Source organism: Pteropus alecto, unplaced genomic scaffold (genome assembly GCF_000325575.1).
Source record: "Pteropus alecto unplaced genomic scaffold, ASM32557v1 scaffold81, whole genome shotgun sequence".
Lineage (NCBI taxonomy): Eukaryota > Metazoa > Chordata > Mammalia > Chiroptera > Pteropodidae > Pteropus > Pteropus alecto.
The window spans coordinates 6,227,223-6,244,029 of NW_006433378.1; the positions used below are offsets into that span (position 1 = coordinate 6,227,223).

Consider the following 16,807-nt stretch of genomic DNA (forward strand, 5'->3'; position numbering starts at 1 on the left):
TTTTATAAAATCTGGAACCCTTTCCCCTTCTTTTCTACACATAAAAAAAAAAAAAAATCATTCTTAAATTTTTTTCCCCAGAAAATTACAAATGTACTATTTCTTTCTTCCCATCTCCTCTTAGTTGTATGGAATTTTCTCATTTGTTATGCTGAAATTCAATCCTTCAGAATTTCTAGTTTGTCCCACAGGGTTGAATGAAATGTTCAGTATTTTTGTATATATGCCTCATAAGGCAAGTAATGAACCAAAATAGAGATTTATGATAGAGTTCTCTCATTTTACATAAAGACACACTCTAAAGTTTGTAATAAACCAAACTCTAAATATTCACTAAGAGTTTTACACTAAAAATAAACTATCAGAAAAAAAAATCATATAACACCAACGTTCTCTAGCCAATGTCACAAAAGGCAGAGAGACCTAAGTCTGAAGGAGTTGGAATAATGCAGCAAATAGTTGAAGTCACTGGGATCGTTACTACTAAAATTTGACCTTTTATTTAATTAAGCAAATAGCCTGAAGAAAATAAATGTAAAGTTGTTAAAAGGGATAGTGTATGACTCAGAAACACATGAGACAAGCACCCTGTGTGGTATTTGCTAATCCTATTCTAGGCTAATTAGCTGAAGAAGCACATGGCAAATCCAAGGAAGGCTAAAGATGATTAAATGACTCAGAAGGAAAGCATACAGCAACCTGGAAGAAACAAAGAAACTAAGGTTATTCCAGCTAGGAAAGAAAAACTTGGAGGTAGATTTCCCATCAGACTTCAGTTTATAACGGCTGTTAAGCATATCAGGGACAGACTACTCTCCAGCAGAGCAAACAGGAGGGGTCGTCATAAATAGCAACACAGAGATTAGACACAAGACAGACTTCACAATAATGGGGACTTGTTAAACTTTAGCCAGGATCACCACTGTGTGAAAAGTGCATGACCCTAAGGGCCCCAAGGGCCCCGACTGACACAGCAAAGTATCAGAATAAAAACAGGAAAGCGACTGTACAAGGGAGGAACAGGAATGTGTTTCTTGAAAGAAGCCATCTTGAGATCAGGAGGGTGTCATATCACACATCACAGAGCAAGACTGCTCGAGAATCCCCTCTAATTCCAATTTCTCCCCAAATACCAGTCCTCCTGGCAAACTCTCCTGCTCCAGTAGGCTCTAAGTCCCTCTCTTCCTCTGTCTCTCCTGCCCTCTCTTCCTCTCCCCACCTCTCCCCTCCCCGCCCCTTCCTCCTCTTCCCTCCCCTCCTTCCCTCTCCTCTTCTCTCCTCTCTTCTCCTCTCTCTCCTTCTCTCTCTCTCCTTTCCCAGGTCTCTCCCTCTCTCTCTCTTCATCTCTACCTAATTTTCTCTTTTTCTCCCTTCTACCTTCTTGTTATTCCTCCTCTCCCCCTCCCTCCAGCCTCTCATTCTATTTCTCTACCCACCCATACCTACACACACAGTTTTCCCACGGTCGGGGAGGTGGAGAACTAAAAATACTTGTACAATTTTTAACAACACACTATAATTTATATACACCAAAAGATTGTGGTATCATGTTTTTCTATAACTCAGATAAACTTTCTTACAAACCCCATGCCATAGACTGAATTTTGTCCCCCACAAAATTAATATGTTGAAGCCCTAACCATCAATGGGAAGGTATTTTGAAATGGGACCTTTGGGAGGTTTACAAGAGGTCATCAGGGTGGGGGCCCCAGGATGGGTTTAGTGTTATTATTAGAAGAGGAAGAGACACCAGAGTTCTCTCTCTCTGCCATGTAAGGACATAATGAGAAGATGGCTGTTGGCAGGCCAGGAGGAGGGTTCTCACCAGCAACCAAATCTGCTTGCACCTAGTCTTAGACTTCCAGTCTCCTGAATTGTGAGAAAATAAACTTGTGTTATTTAAACCACTCAGTCTATGGTATTTTGTCATGGTACCCCAAGCTAACTAATACACCCCCATTGGCACTTTTTGAAGGAGTAGAGTGGAATGGGATAAGGGGAGAGATACAAACTTGCCAGTTAAGAATCAGTCAGTTACTTTGGTTTAAACAGTCCCTTCCAGATAAATATGCAGTGAGTTCAAAGTTCAAACTCCCTCACAGCCTCTTCTCTCCTATCTTGTTACTCCCTACTCCTGCCTACCTCCAAAGATGAGGCTTGAGGATAGGGCAGAGATTACTTATCTCTGGAAGAAGCTGAAAGGGAAAATTGACCCCAGGGCTGGCCTCCTCATAGGTGTCCCTTGCACTACTTGCTCATACCTTCTGGTGGCATTAGTGGTCAGTTCTTTTGGCGAAGCTGGGGATCTCAGGTATCTTTTCCTCTGTTAACTGGTCCTACCTTAGCCCAGGCTGGCCCTGCAAATCCTCTAAGTCAATCTCCACCTCAGCTTCCAGCACCCCCTAGGGAAGCCTGCACTGGGGGTCATCCCACCTGTTGCTGCCACAGCCTTAGCAGGGCTCTGGTTTCAATTCCCCACAATACACACCCAGCTAACTAGAAACTCAGTGTTGTCTACTTTCTCCTCCTATCGGGTGGAAAACACTGATCATTACCATTTCCTTCAGAACTTCTTTGATACTGTCCTTTCCTTCCCTGGGAAATAAGCCTTCATGGTGAAAGGTGGAGGAAGAACAGGAATTATGAAAGATAAAATTATTGTATCAGTTTTTAAATAGTATTCCCATTACATACTTATGTAGCCAATTTATCTCTACTTAATGGAGAATATTAAATAATCTAACTTTTTCCTAATCCCTGCTATGATGTTGTGATTTACGATAAAAATATATATATTTGGTTTTCCTCCTATCCTGGCACAGAGGCCCTAAAACTCTTGGAATTTCCTAAGTGATAAGAGTAATAAAGGTGTCTTCTGCTACGTTAATGAGGTGACTTTTGGAAAGCAGAGCAACTCTCACTTCCCTAGAATGAAATGAGTTCTGACCTGCAATCACAGAAATGTATCACATAAAATTTCAAGATCCCTTCTAAAGAGACTGTGATTCTATGAAAACAAGGAAAGAAGCAAGTTATATTTATAAAATTAGGTGGATGATTAAAACTAATTCATTACCCTTATTTTGTAGTGAATTAAAGGGTTTTTCTCTAACGTTGATCTCTGGTTGACCAAATACTTATTTTTTACAAGTTAGTAATAATTGAATCATTCATTTTCTCTTTCTTCTACTCCATCTTCTGTTCAACTCTATATTTTAATTATATCTTTACTGCAAAACCAGTTCCTGCCAATGAATTTGGCCACCATATATGCTACTGATAATTTTAAATGCAGTTAATCTCAGCAGAATTTGGCTTTTCTAACTGTTTCAATATGCAAAGTTCTAATCATAGCTCTGAATCTTTGCCCTGAAAGGTTTGTGGATATGTGTGATTAGGTAGTCTACATCTTTAAAGAAAAAAATATTTATTAGAATCTTTGCAGAAGCATCAATTTAATAGTAAAATGCTGCCTCCTTCTGGATAAACTGTATCAGGCATAATAAGCTTGTAAAACTGCTACAGAGGTATTCATTTTGAAAATAAAATTGTTTAAAGAATTAGAATTCTACATTTTTTAAAATTAAAAATAGAATATACTCTACGACCATGCCACCCTGAATAAGCCCGATCCCGTCTGATCTCGGAAGCTAAGCAAGGTCAGGCCTAGTTAGTACTTGGATGAGAGACCACCCAAGAAGACCAGGTGCTGTAGGCATAAAAAATAAAAAATAAGGGATTATAAACTGACAAAGTCCTTGCAATCTGTGAGGTCAACCAAGGGTTGCCTCACCTAAAAAAAAAATAGAATATAGAGGACTAAAATAAACTTTGAAAAATTACCTAGATTCTTCCTTTTGGGGCTGTAAAACACGTAAACTGCTATCCTATATAGTTGATTTGATTATCTGACTTTCTTTTAAAGATCTCTGAACAGTAACTAAGAAAGTAAAAAACAGACGATAAAATTGCAATTAGCATAATTTTCACTTTTACATCAGGCTACCTTACCTAATATTCAAATGACATTGGCATTTATGTATGCACACAGATTCATACTATGTGCCTGGAAAAATCTGTGTGTGTGTGTGTATGTGTGTGTGTGTGTGCACGCGTGTGTGTTAATAAATGCAATGAATGTCCTAGTCTCAATTCTATGGGCAGTACTCATGTGAATTTCGGCAAGCAAAAATTTAATCTCTCTGAGTCCCAGTTTCCTTATCTGTACACCAAGAATAATAAACCTATTGTTACCGACCTCAAGAACACTTTGTGAGGCTCATTGAAATCAGCAAAGCACTACAGAAGGTATCAAACTCACTTGTTATCTTTAAGGCTTTTAAATGGTCACATGCCTGAAGTGAAAGAACCAGACTTGTGATAAACAAGAAGAATAATGCTTAATAATGTCCTATTTATTGAATGACCACAGCTAGTTTGGTTATACTCAAATCAATCCACTCCCTACTTGGAGTAAAGAGCTGGAAAAGGAGGTTACAAATAACACGAGACCACAATTATACAAAAGTAAAATCTACTCTCAGTTCTCCAGGGGCAGTTCCTCCTGACCCCCACCCCACAGAGCCAAAAGAGCAGGTGGGTCTAACCAAAGCTGATCTGGCCAGGGACACAGAGGAGGCCTGGTTTGCACAGCCTCATCCTTGAGCCAACATCCACAAACCTTACCTGGAGCCCCAGCCCAGAATGATCAAGTGCTAACTGTGCCCTGGTTCTATTAAAGGGACTTTCATGATTCTCCAAGGATCCTTCTACCAAAATGGTACTAAACAAATTCCAAACCAGCTAAGAGACCAAGGGGCACCTCAAATATTCCGATCCCCACTCAGCCAAGTAGGCATGCAATTTAACCACTCTATGCCTCGTTTTTTCTATATAATGGTATAACAACAGTACTTAGCTCATTAGGTTACTGTGAAAATCAAATGAGTTAATACATATAGAGCACTCTGAACAGTGTCTGGGATATAAGCATTCAATGCATGATAGCTGCTGCTACTACCATTGCTATTATTATTATTACACTAATTTGCTTGTCCATGGCATCCATTTATGGGCAAATTATGTCCATAATGCTCATGGCTCTTGTATTTTCTGAGACTGATGGTTAATCCTCTAAATCTTCTGGCCATCAGTATTTAGAATTTTGTTCTCATACTAGTTACCTGATGTTACATATATACTTTTTTTTATTTTTCAACTACAAAGTAATAAATCATAACTACTGGTGTTACTTAATGACATAGTAACCAAACTAAGCAACAAATCTTTGTTTTGTAGCCATATAAGCAAATGCATCTAGAATCTAGCAGGTGCACAAGAGCTGAGACTTGTGCACCTTTCAAGCTGTTAAACATTTTTTTTTTTTATGATGAGGCAATAACCCAATTTCATTTCACTCCAAGAGCAGAAGCAGCTATAATATCCCTGACTCTAACCTATTTGGTAAATCAACCTACGAAAAGTAGTAGAAGAAATCAAAACTGTTTTGAATAAGAACTAAAAATGACACTTAGTCACTAGATGGTATTTAAATTGTATAGCACATTTCAGCTCACACTTGATCTAGTTAAAACCTTAATTGGTTTGCACTTGGTTCAAGCACTGACGATTCGTATATTTTGACACTGTGGGAACTCTCAGGAGTCGGCTTGATTGAGGCTTTGGAATAGCTACAGCAAGTTCTGCAGCTACAGACATAAAATCCTTTTGGGGTAATGAAAAGAAAGAAGTAATTTTAAATTTCTGCCTGAAATCTTCTTTAGATCATTTAAAAAAAAAAAAAAGGTAAATTATTGAGGGTAAGATTGAGAGACTGGCTAAGTTATGTCGTTTCAATTCACCAGTGTAACGTGAAGTCTTAATAACCACAGAGCAGCATAATTCACTAACAGCTGTCTCTGCTGGCCATGGGTACCTCCAAGCCTGGCCTCTGTCATTTTACTGGGTCCAGCAGCCTAATCGAATCTGCCATTTCCTTTTCAATTAATTCTTAGGAAAGGCCAGCCATGGACTTGTGAAACATCCCAGAGGAGAAAGAAATAGAATCTAATCCTCACTGAATAAAATGCTGTTATAAAGAAAGGATAATAGTTATGTCAGTTATTTTTTCATCCCCCACAAGGATATTAGCAGAGTAACATTCTAAATTTCAGCAATAAGACTTTTTCAGCAATAAGATAGCCATAAAGATAAAATAAAATAGGTACTAAAATAACTTACAAAATTAACATATGTGTTCTTTCCATGTAATGGAGGAGACACTTCTATCTGAGGAGCTTTTGCAAAGACACACCAAGGATTAAGTGATGTTTTCCAGATCTTTTTATATGTTTTAGAAGCAACGGGTCAAGATTTAAATAGTCTGTGGTGCTGTGCTGGCTTCAGCAGCGCATGTACTAAAAGCCTGTGGTGCTAATTCCAAGTTGTCCACTAGATGGCTCTAATACACACGGAGTTCCTTTAACTGGTGGAATACCTATTCTCATGATAAAATAAAGCACAGCATATTTAATTATATATGTGATTGAACAAGTTCTCTTCTAAGAAAAAAACCATGCAGTGATCATCTAAAAAGTTTAATAAGAATTATTGACTACCTAAAAAGATGGAGAATTGAACACATGCTTTTTATCTCTGCTCTCTCCCAAACCCCCCTCAAAAGACAGAAAAAGAAAATGAAATTTATAAATCCACAAGGAAATAAAAAATAAAAGAGGAAGAAAAAGAAGACAAAATCGCATTTTTAGGAAGCTGGCAACCAATGGCTGTGTGTAACCAACCTAGAAAAAAGGTGAAACCCAAGTACCAACAGAGGGGAACAAGTGAGAAGCAAGCCTATCCCACAACAGAACCCTGAGGGCTCAGAGATCAAAAGTGCCCCACCCCGACCCCTCAGACCCCTAACCTCCCTATCCCCCCACTCCTCCAGGCGGGAAAGGAAAGGGCATACTAGTCTTCAAGACCTCCCAGTCTCTTTGCCCATTCATTTTCCAGAAAGCTGTCAGACTGGTGAATTTGCTCCTTCCAAAGCAAACTGATGAATTCTCAAAGGTGAAAATGATGGATCCTCTGTGTGCTAACATAGGGCAAGCCCACTAGGAGTGGGTTCACTACTAGTTTGTTAATCCTCCAGTGAAGTTCACCACTCTCATACTTCCCTCTTCCCACCAAAATCAGCCTTTTCCATACTCACTCTTAAATACAGACAGCCAAGAATCAGCAGATATTTTAGGAAAGCCTCCAACATAAAAGACATAGACCAAAGCATAAAGGAAAAAAAAAGTCTGAAAAGAAATAGAGGCAATGTAGACAACAGAAGAAAATTTCGAAGAAACTAACTAATATCCTTCAAAAAAGAAGAAAAGCTGCTGGACTTGTGACACTAGAATAATGTGTTATTAAAAAGTTTTCTTAAAAAGAAGCAATCAGAAAAAAGAAAGGGCTTTTGGAAACTAAAAGTATAATAACTATAATGAAAATGATTTCAACAGGAAGGTTAGAAGAGAATTTTTTTAAACTAATAAAACAAAAAGGAAAAGAAAAAAAAGAAGAAAGTAAGAAAAAAAAATGATAGGAAAATTAGGAGTAAATCCAGGCTCCTCAGCATCAAAATAACAAGTTTCAGAAAGAGAAATGAGAATAAATCAAAAGGAGGAAAATAATAAAAGAACATTTTCCCAAATTGTAAGCAATGAGTTTCCAGATTGAATGCATTTACCTAGTACCCAGCTTACTGAATTAAAAAAAAAAAAAAAAAAAAATCTAAGGCATATTGCTGTACAGTTTCAGAACATGAAGGATAAAGAAATAATCCTAAAAGCCCTAGGGGTGACAGTTATACACATAGAACAAGTAAACAGAACATATTGGATGTCTAAACCACATTGGAAAGTAGAAGTCAATAGAACAACACCTTCAAATAATTAAGGATAAATTATTGTTACACCTAGAATTCTATACCCAACCAAACTCTCCACAGAGTTTGAGGGTAGAATACAGGTCTTCTTAGACATGTAAGTTCTTAGAAAACTTATCTGCAATGCACCCTTTCACAAGAAGCTACTGAAGGGTGTTTTCTACCAAATCAAGGGATTAAATCAAGACAGAGAGAGACCTGGGATTCAGGACACATGGAATCCAACCTAGGAGAGAGGTCAAGGGAATTCTTGGGTGGTGGTGAAGGGAAGTGTCATGAGGAGGCTGTGCAGCTGGCCTGTGATACACAGAACTTATATGGATAAAGACCTATGGGAGGGCATCTCCAAAAGAAAAAAAAAATAGATTTTCTCATTTATTTGATCTTGCTGAGAGGGGATTTAACTCTTCTCTTGGAAATTATGAACATGAAATTGTGTAGTGATAGACACATTAAAAACAAAGTGAATTTTAAAAAGAAGATGATGTATGAGCCTTGATTAAATTTTGAGTTAAATTTTTTAAAAATTCATGAAGACATTACTGGGATAGTTTGGGGAAATTTGAAAAGGGACTACATATTAGAAAATATATTATTGTGTCAATGTCAAATTTCTTAAGTATGATAAAGGTACAGTAGTTATTTAAAATCACCAGTATGGTTGATAGAGAAGGAAGACTGCCTACAGGAAAAAAGACTTTTCACCAAAAAAAAAGGGAGTCTGAAAAAATTAATACTTTCCAGGGACTGGGAAAAAGGGCATTCCAGACCAAGGCAACATAACATGCTGGAAGGCACAAGGTCAAGACAAAGCATAACAGTCTTCTAGTCATTCAACAAATATTGGACAAGGGCCCACTATGTGTCTAGCATTGTCCTTAGCAGTGAGATTACAGCAATAATGGAAGAGAGCAGCCGTCATGTCTTCGGTTGGGTGTCATTCCAGTGGCGGGTATGAAGGACTGAGGAAAGAGGCAGATAATAATGGTAGAGAGAGAAAGAGCCATCAGGGCAGAGTAAAGTCCCTGCAGAAATGTCCTGAGGGAAAATATGTCTGGGACTGGTGAAGAACAACCAGGCACCCAGTGTGGCTAGAGAGGAGTGGGGAAGGAGAGAGTAACAGAAGCTTCCAGAGTTCCTGAGAGGTATGTTCAGGGAGGTTTTTATGACATGGTATGGATTTGGGCTTTTGCTCTGAATTTATTGAGCAGAGAAATGAAAAGAGTTGATTTAGGTGTTAAAAGGACCACTGTGGCTTCTGTGCTAGAACAGACTGAAGTGGGACATGGGTACAAACAGTGAAGCCAATTAGGAGGCCACTATGCCACAGCTGCTGGAAGGTCAAGAATGATGAGGTGTGAGACTTAACCCATGGTACGTGACAGTCATTACGACCTTGACAAGAACAGGTTTGGTGGCATGGCAAGGGTGAGACCTGGTTTGAATGGGTCCATGAAAGAATGCAAAGTGGAGTTGAAGTGTTGAGGTGTTTGCTGTGAAGGAGAGCAGGAAAAATGGAACAGTAGCTAGAAGAGATGTGAGAGAAATTTGGTTTTTAATTAAGCAAAACACAGATTGTGTGCTGATGAAAATATTCATTGATTGATAATTGTATTAACTGGTTGTGTTAAAGAACAAAATTCAACCGAGTAAATTTGAATACCTAATTAGTTTTATTAAGCAATTCATGAATCAGGCAGCACCTCATCCAGTAAGTAGAAAGGACCTCTGAGGGATTGAGGGTTTGCATAAAATAGATGATTTTCATTGGCAGAAAGAGGGTGAGACAAGAAAGTTAAAAGAGTGGATTATTTCAGGCATTGTCACTTTCTCTTAGGGGAAGACAAGGAGTCTTATCAGGCAGATGACCTCACTAGAGCTGACCAGGAAATTCCAGACTGACAGGTTTAAAATTCACTCCTGGGAGCTGCTAAAACTGTGGTTAGGTTAGGTATTACGCCTTGGTGGGGCTTAGCAAAAGTGACTCCATTCTGGGTGTATAGCTTCTTTTTAACAATTGATAATCGATCTTAGGCAGAGCTAGGAGCATGGACAGTCCAAGCACAGAAACAGGAGGGGAGGCTGAGTACGCAGTCCCGATGGGATGGAGGGTGGTGCTAAGAGCCATGTGAGTTCTGTTCGGGTAATTTCTGTTTTCTTAAGAAGACTGAAAGAGTGAGGATGGGAGAGGTATTGGAGGTTATAAGAAATCAGGAACGTGTGAAAACTAGTTATCTAGGAGAGTGTACATGTTATCTAGACGAGTTATCTAGGGTGAATGTTCCAATTCCAGGGAAATGCGTGATTGACAGACAGAATAAAAGGTCCACTTAGGATTGCTGTGAGGTCGCGCATTTAAAGTAAGCCCATTTGGCATGCTCAAGTGTTTTTCTAGAGCTATGGCATGCTGGGTGGGTTTATGGTGGGAGCTGAGAGTTTTCCAAGGGAGTGATTAAAATAACTATGCATGAAATTCAAGCCAGGAGAATAAGGAGAATTTTGAGAAATGGCGTGAGTCAAAAGGACTGCAGGAAGGACTTAGCTGCAAAGATTGGAGGTATGGACTGAGACTGAGATTATAGCTGAGATGTGCTGAGACAAAGCTTAGAGCAGGTCCATGGGGGCTGAGCAGCTGTTAAGGAGAGACGGCATGATTATTGGAGAAGGGCAGGTAAAGGAACCATGAGGCCTGGTTATTAGAAGGTCACTCACTTGGATACTGAAATCAGGAGTTGCTTCAGAGAATGACAGTGAACCTGGAGATAAAAATCTTTTTTTAAAATAAAAGGCGGGGGGTGAGGTAGGGAGGACCCAGGAGTCCATAAATGACTGCACTGTGGAGGAGAATATAGTCTGACGCTGGGAGGAGGGGTGCAGAAAAGGGGGAGAAACGGTCTGGAAGCGGCCAGAAGGAGAAAAGAGAACATCTATTCCCCAAACCCCCAACTCCCACTCACCCCCCTCCAGGCCCAGGGGCAACAGGAGGCCTGTGAACAGCCACACTAGAGAGGGCTGCGCGGACAGTGTCCTGGAGAGAGCAGGGTTTCTGTGATATCAGGGAGGTAAAGGGAGCATTTATAGATGAGACAGAATAAAAATAATTTGCTTGGAGCAACCAAGTTTAGCAATACCAAACATCAAAACATAATGTCCAAGTCACACTGACAACTACAAAATTATCTGTCATCATTGTGCTTTCTGAGGCAAACTATGCTTAATATCTAAACCTGTAACAAAGTCACAACAACTCTTCCTATTTTCCAAGCAGATCATGATGAACTTAAGATTCTAGAGGAACATCTGCATATCCTGCTGTTAAAGACCTATGAGCTATGGCAGAGGTTGGTGACCCGGAATCATCTCTGAAGTGGAACCAAGGAAATGTTGGGGGAGGGGAGGAGACCAGAGTCAAGAATGCCTCTCAAGGGCTTGTTTGGGGAGCGCATAGGGCTGATCGTGCCTATAAAGGAGACAGCAAAAGAGGACAGGGAGACATGAATGCTTCAGTAAGATATAAGTTAAATTTGAGATGCCTGTAAGCTAACAAATTGGGATGTCTAGGAGCCATTGGAAAAAGGAGTACAGAACTCAGGAGAGCAGAGAGACTGGAAAGAGAGATTTTGGAGTCATCAAATAGGTATATGGAAGCTAAAGCAGGTAAGTGGGTGAAACTTCTCAGGAAGAATGTACAGAGCAGCCTTCTCAGCCTTGGGCCCCAGAGCTGATGTAATAGCTGCTCACCTGGCAGTGGCTAATCCATGCAAGCTACTAAAATGGGAGGTGCCATGCTGAGCCATATTGGATCCTGGGGAAAAGGAAAAATCAGTAATACCGATACTGCCTGTGGTGTTACATAGCATCTCCCCAAAATTCACATCCACCTGGAACCTAGGATTGTGACCTTACTTGGAAACAGGGTCTTTGAAGATGCAATTAATTAGGTTGAGAGCCTCCTGGATTAGGGTGGGCCCTAAAGCCAATGACTGGTATTATTATAAGAAGAGGAGAGACACGGAGACACACAAAGAAGGTCATGTGAAGATGGAGGCAGAGACTGGAATAATGCAGCTACTAGGCAAGAAACGCCAAAGATGGCAGCCATCACGAGATGCTAGCAGAGAGGCATGGGGTTTCTCCCTGGGTGCCTCTAGCCTCCAGAATTGGCAGACAACACATTTCTGTTGTTTTTAGTCACCTAATTCATGGTACTTAGTTACAGCAGCCCTAGAAAATGAATCCACTGTCTTTGTTTAAAATTTTGATATTTTTATGGATTGTTTAGCATTAATTTTGATTTTTAAAAATACTGCATTAAAATATTTATCTTGATTACTGAGTTTTTTGGCACCTCCTTAAAATTTGCAGCTGAAGTAAGTGCCTCACTTGCTTTACCCTAATCCAGGAACTGGGGCATAGTTTAACTACTTTCATTGGGATACTAGCAGACAAGCTTCTGTTCAGTCAATTTGCAGAGACAGGTATATCCCAAGAGCAAAGAGTAAAAGCAAACAAGCAAGCATGAGGGATGATTTCATGTTCTCTCTCACTAAAGAAATACAGCCCATTTTTTGGAAGGGACACAGATATTGGCAAGCCTTGTTTAGAAACAGCCAGCACACTCTGATCATTCCATCTGCTTCCCTAAGAAAGAAAAATCATCACATGGTGATTTCAGTGGCCTTAGGCCCTATGTAGAAGATTTTATGTTATACTCACTTTGAGAAAATATCTCAAGGGAAAATGTTTTCAAGTTGAATATGAGTATGAAAGAGCTGAATATAGAGTAAGTGGAAGTTTGGGACATGGTTCCAAGTCTTTTGACACTCCTCTCGTGGAGGTCAAGGCGGGGTGTCTGGGGCAAATTTCTTGAATCTGGGCAGCCTTATGACTCCTTTAACCAACATAGTACAGTGGACCAAATAGTGAGACTGAGTTATTAAAGGCCATGAAGCATCTGCTTATACAGAAGAACATTCTAGCTTGGAGGTCTGAGCTGCCACGGAAAAGTCTAACTACCATGAGACCACTAGCTGTACAGAAGTCAAGTGCAGGTGCTCCTGTCAGCCGCCTACTCTTTGACCAGCCCAGTACAAGGGATAAGACCTGAGACCTCAAGAAGGAAAGATCAAACATCCCTGCTGTGCCCAGTCTGAATTCCTGACCCACAGAACCTGCGAACATAATAAAATGGTTGTTTCAAGATGCTAAATTTGGGTCAATTGATTACAAAGCAGTAGCAACTACAATAGACTATAAGGGTCAAAGAGCTATCAATATGAATGGATAGATTCATTATTCAAAAATATTCCAATTATCTGCAGAATGGAAATTTACCATATAGTTTGGAATAGTTTTGCCAAATAACTTGAAGTAATCTTTGTGCATGTGTATTGTCCCACTGATATTTTCTATTATAGCTGCAGAGCAATGAAACATATAAAACCTGCTAACTAACCTTGCTAGTGCTTTCTGTTCAAATTGCTTGTTAATAGTGAGAGTTACCATCTTTGTTGTAAGAAAGGATAGGGTTTGCCAAACTTGCTCTTTGAGCCTGTTTCAAATTTTAGCCCATGAATGCTGGTGTTATTAATAAGAACAAACCCTAGTCAGTTAGTATTAGTATATTTTAGTGAATTCTAGTATTCATTTTAGACACTAATTCCTTATTAGACTCTCAGAGTATGGAATTGGAAAAAGCATCAGAAACTCTGCCTCCCTGGAGGTTTATGTTAGGCAAGTGACTCTCTGTGCTTTGTTTCCCAAATGTAGCAAGGATAACATCCGCTGGAAGAACTAGGAACAGGTGCCACTACATTGAGAAGCCTACGAGGTGGCCTCATAGTCTGGAAACATTGATATATTTCACAGATAGAATGTTTATTTCTTCTGGGGCAGCTAAAGCACCAGGTTTATTCTGTGAAAGGACCAAATCATCTAAGGAAATGCATCACAGAGGCATGTGCAGGGACTGATTGGAAATGATGTTTCTTGTGTTTTATAGAACCTGCAGCTATGTTATTTTGAATTGAGTTTAACATCATTTAGAGCACCTGTTTATATGGATTATTTTTCTTCCCGTTTCTGATTTAAACAGTTCACTACACACTCCCTTTCTACTACTCCCTGTCTTATCTTCACTACACACACACACACACACACACAACCTACTTTCACTAAGCAGCTATGGAAGTAGAAGGCAGCTTTTACTAGAGGAAATTTTGTATCTATCTATATGAACTTCCTCCTAACCTCCCCGCCCCCCAAATCCTTAAAACAAGAAAATAACCATTATAAAAATAAACTATAAAAATTCTTTTATTTCCTATTATGGTTGTTTAAAGGAGAGATATTTAAAGGAAAGGAAGGAAAGGCTGGCTCAACTATCAAGAAAACAGGAAGTTAAAGAAATAAAGCAAGGGGAGGAGATACAAGAGGAGAGAACTCAGGAAGGGAACAAAAATCATGGAAAAGGGAAAAAATCGTGAGGGAGAAAGGCAAGAAAAGGAGGCAATACATGCCCAGGGCTAACCCGTTCTGAAGACAGCCTTAGTCTAACTACCCAGAGTATCGGCATGGTGAAAGCAGTGGCCTGAATTCCACCCGTCTTGGGTAAGTCACAGAAATGTCGGGGCCTATTTCATTATCCATAAAACTTAGACAAAAACCTTCACCCTTTATAAATTTAAACTGTTTTATTTCTAATATATCTTGATTGTCATTTTGACTTTAAATAGCTGACAAAACAATTAAGCACTCCTCAAGGCTCCTTAACTGCTTTATATACCCAGCCTTTCAAGATGCCACTCCTGTGTAATTCGAAGAAAAACTACATTTCAACTAAATTAAAATTACATTAATTTCATCAAGCCAGTCTAGATACTGCTTATCTCAGCCTCCATATACAAAGCTGCCATTTTACCGCTCTTTCTTCCAATTTATACACTAAGAGAACACATAAAAACAAGCAAAAGCTTCCAAACCTTAGTAATGACACATTTGCACTGTAATTTTAACAGAACTCCCAGCTTGGAAGGAAATGAACTAGGGTGAGGGTTGCCTGAGTTTTCACCCTTATTAGGAAATGGGAATAGTTTAAAGACAGGAAATTACAAAAGAGCTTTCCTTTACAAAAGAGGTTCATACAGGGCAGGAGCACGGCACCGCCCTTTCCGGCTCTAAGAGATCCGAACTGAGCGGGAGGAGCCTACTACTGACCTCACAAGAGGCGGGCGCCACGGCGGCGCAGAGTTCGCAGACTGGCTTAGTAAGAAGGCCGGCAAGTTAGATCCGGCAGCTGGCGGAGGGAGTCTCTCGACCGCAACCATGCGCAGGAAGAGCGCACTGCGCGTGCGCGGAGTGGCCCTGTGCCTTGCAGTTCTTCTGGCTTGTGAGCGGCTCTTCCCGGCAGACCCCGCGGCTTGATATTTTCCAGGCTTCCTAGAAGTGACGTATATTCCGCGCTCCTTCCTCTTGGCGTTTGTGAAATCATTTCGCCCCATGTACCCCACGGCACTGCAACCCAGCCAAGCCTTGCACGTGTTCGCCGGCGGAACTGAGCATGATTGCCTCCTTCCCCCGCCCACCCCGCTACCCCCCGGGTGGAGTCCCATGAGGTTTGGCGGAGGCAGCAGAGAGTACGCTCGAGTCACTTGTCTGACGGGGTGTGGGGTGCCAGGCTATCACAGAGTTCATAGAAAAGGGTAAAGGACTTCCCAACTGACCTGCCCGCTTCAGTCACTTGCCCCACGGTGGAGCCCTCCGGGAAACCTGCCTCTTAATCCGTGATGGCCCTTCAGCGGCTTGTGGCGACTGAGTTATCGCCAGAGCCCTTCCATAAAAATTGTAAATGCCATAACTATTTAATTAAATCGCTTACATAAAACAGGAAGACTATTATGAGATTCCTTATGGGGAGGAGGGCAGAGTGAGCAAAGGGCAAAAGATAATCGTGGCCTTCACGGTTAAAAATAGTTCTGAAACTATTGAAGGGGCAAAATAGAGCTTATCCAGCTTGCATTTTCCCTGCAGCCACCTATTTCTCCTTGAACTCGCTCAGCCCAGGGAGGACACCAGTGTCTACAGGTCGAAAACAGCTCAAAAGCACGATTCACCAAGCAGAGCCTAAAAAGGCACACCTCTAGGTCCAGCTTTTCATGAACCTGCTATAGTCCCACTAGGACTGTCTGAATGAATATAAGCGAATGAGCGAAAGTGTGTATACGACTGTTCCCCCTTATTTATCGATTCTGAAAATTAAGTAACAATAGATATTCATAAATCTAAAGGCAAAACTTGTTTTCGAGACTCCAGTGATACATATAAAAAACACTGTACACAATAAAGGAATTATGTATCAGCTGTAATTAGTTATTCTCAGGATGTAAGAGTTAGATAACTCTGAAGTGTTTCCGGATTTGTGAATAGAAAACTTGTTCTGTGGTAGTTTTAAGGTGCGGCACATGAGTAATATCTGGTTGTGTACCGTATCTGCTTGTGTCATTGTTACTGTGAGGAAACCTTTCCCTGAGACAAAACTAGAGTAGGTCTCTAGTGAGTTTAATGTCACAATGTACATAATTTAAATTAACCAAATAAAAGTTCCACTAAAACACCTTATGGAAGGTCTAGAGAAAGCTTGTTCTTTTAGTTACATAGATATCATTCATTGTTTTCACTAACAAATATTACACCTGTTCTGGAGAACCAGCATCACAATAGAGCCTTTGGATGCTGTCAAAGAAAAAATACTGGAGTGGGCATCAGAAAAACCAGAGTTCTAATCTCACCCCTGCCACTCTTATCTAAAATCTTGGTCAAGTCATTTTATATCTCTGAGCTTCCCTTTCCTCACATTTAATGAGGTCTTTGCCA

General features: G+C 40.2%; 1 long non-coding RNA gene and 1 pseudogene across 1 annotated transcript in view; one reads left to right on the top strand and one right to left on the bottom strand.

Annotated features, from left to right (window-relative positions):
• The window catches only part of LOC112476817, a 113,761-nt gene extending 96,954 nt beyond the window's left edge, over positions 1-16,807 (bottom strand). The window contains exon 1 of the long non-coding RNA XR_003045219.1: positions 15,152-16,807. This is a non-coding gene — a long non-coding RNA (uncharacterized LOC112476817). The remainder of the gene's footprint in view (positions 1-15,151) is intronic.
• LOC112476868 lies at positions 3,600-3,718 on the top strand (annotated as a pseudogene).